Below are 8,991 nucleotides of genomic sequence, written 5' to 3'. Positions count from 1 at the left end.
TGTATATGATCCTAGTAGACATCCCACGAAACGATGTATATATAAGAAACTGGGGATATAATAAAAATAACAATACACATAAAGTAAAGAAACAATACAAATAAATTAAATAAATTAAATAAATTAAATAAATTATATCCTATGATCATGCATGGTTTGATATTTTGGTTTTTCACTCATATAATAAGGAAATCAAATTTGCTAGCTGACTTTTAGATCATAAACTTTCCTATTCTAAATATCACTTATCATTCTCACCTTAAAATGCAAACATATATATATATGAAATGTTATAGTCAAATCAATGATAAAACTTTGTTTTAGACCAAACACGATTCTTGTTCCAATAGTAGACTGAATAGTACAAATGAAAACGTCATATTTGAAAGCCATCAAAAGTTTTGCGAGTGAAGTCTGCCTATGGCTGGCCAGTGGTGACCGATTTTATCATTCATATATTTCGTCCTGTTGGATTTTATTAAACGTTTTTCTTTGGTTATTTTTATTTTAAACTTTGATTTAGCCTAAAACTTATTTGGAATTTTTCGAATCTAACTTAAACTAGAGGAGTCGTATTAAATATCTACAAATATATCAGTTTATTTAATTAAATTAGGTATCCTGCAATTGAACGATCAATTAATCTTTTAATTAAAATGGGAATCCACCTAAGATATATGCTAAGTCATTGCTCACTAGCTACTATTTATGTATTTAAAATATTAGATTGATACCTAATAACAATGGTGATAAATATATGAATTAGGTGACAGGTTGCAAATTCCAATCAAAGGCCACCCATGTCTCCCTTATTGAAATGGATCTGGCAGCAGAAATACAAGAAACTCAGCTTTTAAATAAATGCAAAATAGTGGATATCAATTCGGAGAATTTATCAAATATGATTCTCAACTTGATTTTAAATACAAACCTTTACCCAAACTTGAAATATATACCCAAACTTGAATCAAATGCAAAACTAACTTAAAAGACTTGTGAAATTACGGTCAGCCCTTGTGACCAAACAAAAAAACAGAAGCCATTTTTACGAATATAGCCTCAGTAAGTCGTCTGAATCGTCTAAGATGCTAGAAGTCTTCTAGACGACTTCCAAGTAAGTATTCTGGTGTAGCTGATATTAAAAATAATTTATAAATTTAAAAAAAAATATTTTGATAAGAGAAAAATTAAAATCATGTAACTATAAATAATTTCAAGTGATATAAATTAATTTATAACAAAACTGAATTATTTTCAACATAGATGAGTGTAGGTAGTGAATCATGGTATTCTTTGGTCTAGAGTTTGAAAACATATGTTGTAATATTGTATGTATTCTTAGGGTTAGATTTTGGAAAGATTGAATATTTTTTTGAAAAATTAAATTTTTACCTGTAAGTGTTTATTTTTGTGTATAGTAAACACTTTTGAAGTTTAATTTGATTTTATGAAGTGTTTAGTTAGTTAATTAAGTTTAGGGGTTATGTTTAGGGGTTATATTTAGGGTCTAGACGACTTCCACGGTGAATAATTTTAGCTGGGCGACTTACATGTAAGTCGTCCAAATATTCCCGCCTAAATTTTTTTTAAAAATTATTTTTCCGCTTAAATAATTTAAACTAGATGACTTACTTGTAAGTCATCTCGGAAGTCTTCTATTTTAGTTTCCCGCTAAAAATATTTTAATTTCCCGCTAAAAATATTAAAGTCTTCTGGGCGACTTACAAGTAACTCGTCTAGTAAGTCGTCTGAATCAAAAAATATTTTAACCTAATAGGATTTTTGTCTCTCTATATAAAGAAAAAATTACACATTCTCTCTCTTCCTCTCAGATGGCTGCAACAAAAATGTAATGTTTATCATTCTAAAACTCTTCAACCCTCTCTAATCTCTTTGAACTTATAAACATTAAGTTTTATATCAATTTATTGTTTTTTTCTCATGTCTTTCTTACTAATTTATCTTGTTTTTCATCACAAGATTCTTATCTTCCACTCATTTAAAGGTAGATCTATCAATTTTAGATATGTATTTTTGTGTGTTTTATAAAAGTAGATTTATCTAATCTTCCACTCATTTTCTCTATTTTAAGCCATTTGAACGTTTTTGGATATGTAGGTTTTCCAGATCTGAATTTGGATATGCAGGTTTTTCAGATCTGGAAGACTTCTGGGACGACTTACCTGTTAGTCGTCTAAAATATAATGCGCCAGACGACTTCCAGGAAGACGTCTGGACTTCCTGGGAGTCTTCTGACGAAGTCTCCCTTTCATAACAGATCTGAACGTTTTGGTAAGTTTTTATGTCTGATTTTTCTTCATTTGGTAGCTTCCTATTGTATAAAGGTCTTACTTTTTTCTCAAACTAAAACTCTCCAAACTCACTCTAATCTCTTTGACTTGAAAACACCAAACTTTATATGAATTTTTCAGTTTTGTCTCATGTCTTTCTCACTAATCTATCTTTTTTTTGCAGGTTTTTAATCAGATGGTTCTCATCTTGCACTCATTTAAAGGTAGATCTATTAATTTTAGATATGTATTTTTGTGTGTTCTATAAAGGTAGATTTATCTAATTCTTCACTCATTTTCTCTGTTTTTAAGCCATTTGAACGTTTTTTGATATGCAAGTTTTTCAGATCTGGATTTGATATGCATGTTTTTTTCAAATCTGGAAGACTTCTGGGACGACTTACATGTTAGTCGTCTAAAATATAATGTGCTAGACGACTTCCAGGAAGTCTTCTAGACGACTTCCTGGAAGTCTTCTGACGAAGTCTCCCTTTCATAACAGATCTGAGCATTTTGGGAAGTTTTTATGTCTGATTTTTCTTCATTTGGTAATTTCCTGTTGTATAAAGGTCTTACTTTTTTCCAAACTAAAACTCTCCAAAAACCTACTATAATCTCTTTGACTTGAAAACACCAAATTTTATATGAATTTTTCAGTTTTATCTCATGTCTTTCTCACTAATCTATCTTTTTTTCCACGTTTTTAATCAGATGGTTCTCATTTTCCACTAATTTAAAGGTAGAACTATTAATTTTAGATATGTATTTTTGTGTGTTCAATAAAGGTAGATTTATCTAATTTTCCACTCATTTTCTCTGTTTTTAAGCCATTTGAACGTTTTTTGATATGCAAGTTTTTCAGATCTGGATTTGATATGCATGTTTTTCAGATCTGGAAGACTTCTGGGACGACTTACATGTTAGTCGTCTAAAATATAATGCGCTAGACGACTTCCTGGAAGTCTTATGACGAAGTCTTCTTCCATATCAAGTGGAGTCCAAGCTTGTCTTTGAAGATGAATGATCTATAATAGTTTTGTTTGTGGTCTGTTTTGTGATTTGCATGTCTACTCTTTTAGTTGTGAATTTTTTGTAAAATCAGTAATAATGTTTCCTAATATGTAATACATGTGCTAACAATGTGGTTACACATTTACAAATCAATGAAATAATAGACTTCAATAGTCTTTCTCATATCTTTGGATCTCCCATATGCAATAATAAACTCCAATGGCCTTCTTCTCATCTTAATAAACAAGAATGTTGGTAGCTTCATATTGATACAACATTTTAATAAGCATTTTAACCCTTCTTCCAACTCATAACAATAATTATCATTAGTGTCTAAAACAATAATACTTAAGAGATGGAAACAAACAATTGTAACTAGTCAAAGCGTATCACATTTTTTATAAGTTTGTGTTGAAAAACTTAGTCAAATTTGGTAAAACTAAGGGAGAAAACATATTTTGAAAATATGAGTTTTACATATCTTGAAGTTACTTAATACTCTTAAAAATACAAGTTATTCAAAAACTAGCAAAGAAGCCTTCCACGAAAGTCTTCTCGGATCAGCTAAAAAATTTAGTAAACATGAATGTTGGTAACCTCATAAATATCACGAATTAAGTTATAAATTTCATTCTGTAGTCAAAATAAAACACATTAGCAAACATCGAACAAAGAAAACGAAAGTTTATTAAAGATCGACGCGGACGACTTCAATCTAAGTTTTCCAGACTGACTAAAATATAAGTCGTCTGGTCATCACAGAGGTTATTTTTGCAATTGACTTTAAAATCTGTTATCTGAGACGACTGAAAAATAAGTCGTCTACTTTTGTTTGGTTAAAAAAAACTCCAAAAAAGCTAGACGACTTACATTTCAGTCGTCATATGTTAGTTTTGCATTTGACTGGATTATTTCAGAAGTTTGGCTTTCCTGGACGACTTACATTTCAGTCGTCTGGTGAAAAATTGAAATATCAATATTTTATTAAAACTCGACGTATGGTGAAAAATTGAAATATCAATATTTTATTAAAACTCGACGACTTGCAAGTAAGTCGTAATAGGCTAGTTTTGCAATTGGAAAATAAAACTTCAATATTTAATTATATATAGACGACTTACAATTCAGTCGTCCGTCCGACGATGTACATGTAAGTCGTCCAGGATTTACGAGGTTTGACCAGAATCTCGGAATAAAATCCTGGACGACTTACATGTAGGTCGTCGGGCGGACGACTTACATGTAAGTCGTCGGGCGGACGACTGAATTGTAAGTTGTCTGGGTATAATTAAATATTGAAGTTTTTTTTTCCAATGGCAAAACTAACCTACAACGACTTACATGTAAGTCGTCGAGTTTTAATAAAATATTGATATTTCAATTTTCCACCAGACGACTGAAAAATAAGTCGTCCAGGAAAGTCAAAATTCGGACAAAATCCAGTCAAATGCAAAACTAACCTATGAAGACTTACATGTTTCAGTCTAGGTTCTTTGGAGATTTTTTTGTAACCAAACAAAAGCATACGACTTATATTTCAGTCGTCCCAGAAAACAGATTTCAAAGTCAATTGCAAAAATAAACTCTGCATTGACCAGACGACTTCCAGGTAAGTCGACTACAGCCAGACGACTTACCTGGGAAGTCGTCTAGACGAACAGATCTGGAAAAAAACTCGATTTCATGCCTTAAATTGGTGAGATAACTTCTTTAGCACACATAAGGCTTCTCCAAGCACACAGAATCTCAAACGAAAGTGATCCACCCAGAATCGCTAGGTTCTATGACTCTATGAACCATAGAAAATGTAGAATCAAAATCTTGGTTTTTTTTAGCTGAATGTGGAGAGAAAGTGAGATAGATGTTGTGTTTAGTTCATAAGGAGGTGTTATTGGTTTATATATTTTGATTGATTTAAAAATTCATATAGTATTTATAAATCCAAGTAAATTATGCAAATCCAGAGGTTTTCCCTCGGATTTGAGTCTTTGTATTTTTAACTAAAAAATCCAAACAAATCAATTCAAATCTATTATTAAATCAAATATATTAGTACATCCGTACGATTGAATAACACTTGATATCATATAGAATTTATGAATCATTAAACCAATAACACATAATTTTAATACATATTTGAAAATCATAGAACCAATAACCCCTACTAAGAATTGAGAAAGAAGAAGGGTAAATCGATTTTGGGAGCATTAAGAGCTTCAAAATGGTTGTTCATGGTGGTTGGGGTATTGATGACAATTGCAATCTTGTAATTACTTGAAGATGATGAGGGTGAGAGAGAGTAAAAATGTCATTTTCGAAGAAAAAATAAAAAAAATTGATGGCATTTTCGTGAATTATATGAACTTGTGGGGTGAATAGGGCAAAACTAATTTTCAAAAAAAGGGAAGGTTAGTTTTGTGTTTGACTTTGAGTTTTAGGTCAATTTTGCAGAAAGTCCTATCTATTTTGTGGTTGCATACCAGTGAGATATATATTATCTTGTTATAAATCAAGTGATGAATGTCCATAACCAGCCCGATACATAAACCGGCCCAAACCCTAGAGAAAGAGGCGGCGGCCGCGACCTGGAGAGAGAGAGAAAATCGGCCATGAATTTCCATTATTCTAGTTTTCCTATTCCTTGTTGGTTTATGATTTAGTAATTATCCTAAATCATGTTGGATTTGGATTTGTACTATTTCCTTTTATTTTTATCTTGTAATCCTTATATAAAGGAACATATGATTCATTAATAATATAACAGAAACTTTCAGTCTCAAACCCTCTAATTACAACACGTTATTAGCACGATAGACTCCGAAAACCCTGAGACAAAATCGAAACCTAAAAGCCTAAAACCGGCGACTACTCTAAACCCTAAGACGTCCTCCATCTCGTCTCAACTTCAAAGACCAGTTCAGCCCCTAGGCGTTTCCCGTTCGTGTCAGACGTCCTCAACACTCAGACGTCCTCAGCCTCAGCATAGTTCGCGTCCGTCCCAGCTCAGACGCAACCCGTTCGAGACAGCTCGCGTCCGCTTTCAGCTCGCGACCCGATAAGACCAAGCTCGCGTCCGTCCGTCTCTGCTTGAGGTTCATCCGTTCTCCCTTGGTGGTCCGGTTCTAAAACCCTACAAAACAAAGGTATATCATTAATCTGAGAACATAGAAGAACAAACCCTAAAACCCTAATCCATTATTATGGAAACCCCTTGTTCTTGATGAAACCCTAGAATTCATATAACTTAAAATCGACAATCTCATGACTAGTAACATAAATCGATTCCATTAGAACATATTTGATTGTGTATTGATTGTTTCTGATTTGAATTTAAGAAACCCTAATAATTGGAATCGAAACCCTATAAACCCTAAAAAGCTTGAATTCATTTTTGATTGATATTGCTTGATTGAATGATTGATGATCTGAGATTTTAAGATTGATAGATTGATTGAATCTCGAAACTAAAACCCTAAAGGCCTTGAAACCTTAAATCTCACATTGCTTGAAACATTGGTTTAAAGTTTAGGATTATTTACATATTGCATGAAAGTTAGGTTGCTAGATTACTTGATTCTAAAAACCTAAAATCTAGCTGATCATTACCAACCTTGAAATTGGTAAAACCTAATTGATATGCAACTAAATAATAAGATTGAATGCATCTAATTTGATCATCATGTTTGTACATTATGGCCGTGTGGTTTTGCTTGATAATATTGACTAGCATTGTTTAAATCATGAGATTAAAAGCCGTGTGGCATAATGCATATCTATGTGGCTGTGTGGCCTAGTATCCGGATGGTCATATGACCCGGATTGCATTATGTTCCGATCTTTAGGATCGTTGCATCACATTATAATGGCCATGAGGCCTAAGCATCACAATACTTGACTGTGTGATCCAAGAATCATATATAGACTTTGCATTCTCGACTTATCTCGCACCATAGTCGAGTTGTAAATTGTTTTGGTCGAGGGAGACTTATGAAATCATATGCACCGATTATTTTGAATTGGTTGCATTCTAAATCAAGAATTGATTAATAATATGATTTCAGATGCCGAGATTTGAGCCCATGGATTCTGCCATTCTAAATCTCTCTGGAGATAATTATCTAGAATGGGCAATGAACACTTCAGTTGTCCTGAAATCAAGAGGACTCGGAAAGAGTATCATTCAGGGTGATTATGCAACTAGAAATGAAAAGTTAAGAGTAATAACTATTATGAGCCATCATCTCACTGAGGAACTGAGAAATCAGTATCTACATATTGAGAATCCTAGTGACCTTTGGACAGAATTAAAGTCCAGATACACAATGGTGTTATTACCAAAGGTCAGACATGATTGAACGAGTCTCAGATTCCAAGACTTTGAGTCTGTGGCCGAGTATCACTTTGCTCTGACCAGAATCGTGTACCAACTAAGGCTATGTGGTGAAGTGGTAACAGATGATGACCTGTTATTCAAAACATACTCCACATCCCATCCAGGAGATCTGTTGTCAAAACATATTTACATAGAAAGAGGTTTCACCACCTATAATGAACTGATCTCTTGCCTAACGGTGATTGAGAATAATAAATTGCTAAAGAAAAGCAGTGAGATGAGATATCCTGAGATTCAAGGCAGCCGTGTCCCAAGTGACTGATGGTGTGGCCGGCTTGTCTATTGACTAAAGAAAGATCTCGACATACTGTTTTTGTTTTAAAAGTCTTTGATTTGTGTTTTGCTTTAACCTAATTGTCATTCACGATTTTTTATATATAATAGAATTGATTTTGAGTTCATTATCTTGCCTGATCTTACTTGAACATATGAATGATTCTATTGATAAAGAGTTCTCTAAAGGGCATAGACATTACCAAGTAAGAAATCGTGAATGGGGTATAGTAGCCTAGTAAGAAACTATGGCCAATGCATTGTCTAAAGGGCATTAGATACACCCAATAATATGTGACCCATTGAGATATAATAAAATGGTTTCTAAATAGAAACAATGGGCAAACAAAAGGAAATAAGTTCCTTCAGATTTGAAAGAAAATCGCCTAAGACCTTAAAAGAAAGTGGTCAAGACTATACCTATGTACTCTACTGATCAATACTATGCTACAAATCAGTATGATAAGAGGCAAGAGATGTGGTGACTATACTGATATATCCCACGAAATTATAAACTTTATGGCAAGACCGGATTAGCCATCCTAGTCTAAACTTGATGCAAAGAGTGAAATTGAAACTGCACAGAGAGTTATTCCCATTAGAACTCACGTTGTGAAACATGTACACAAAGGGAAACTCATTAAGGCTTTATTGTCCTAAGCACCACGAAATTATAGTATGTTCATGAGGGGGAGAGAGAGGATAAAAACCTAAATCCATGATCACACTACAAATTCGTGAAACATGGTATATAACCAAGTTATAAACGGCTTGGCCGTGTAGTGCAGGCTAGGCCGCACACAGTCCATAACCTATAAGGTTTGGACATCCATCCTAAAGCTTAGGAACATTATGGATTTACATGTATATAAAGACCAAATGCACCAGGCCATATAAGTGAGCATATATATTCCCATCTCAGATTGAATACGGGTCATAAAACCAGACATACACCATCTTAAGAGACTTTGAATACACCACCACAGATATATGTGTGCCGTCTAAGATGGAACCTCAGAAGAA

Source organism: Brassica napus, chromosome C4, assembly GCF_020379485.1.
Source record: "Brassica napus cultivar Da-Ae chromosome C4, Da-Ae, whole genome shotgun sequence".
Classification (NCBI taxonomy): domain Eukaryota; kingdom Viridiplantae; phylum Streptophyta; class Magnoliopsida; order Brassicales; family Brassicaceae; genus Brassica; species Brassica napus.
Note: the sequence above shows the minus strand (reverse complement) of the source record.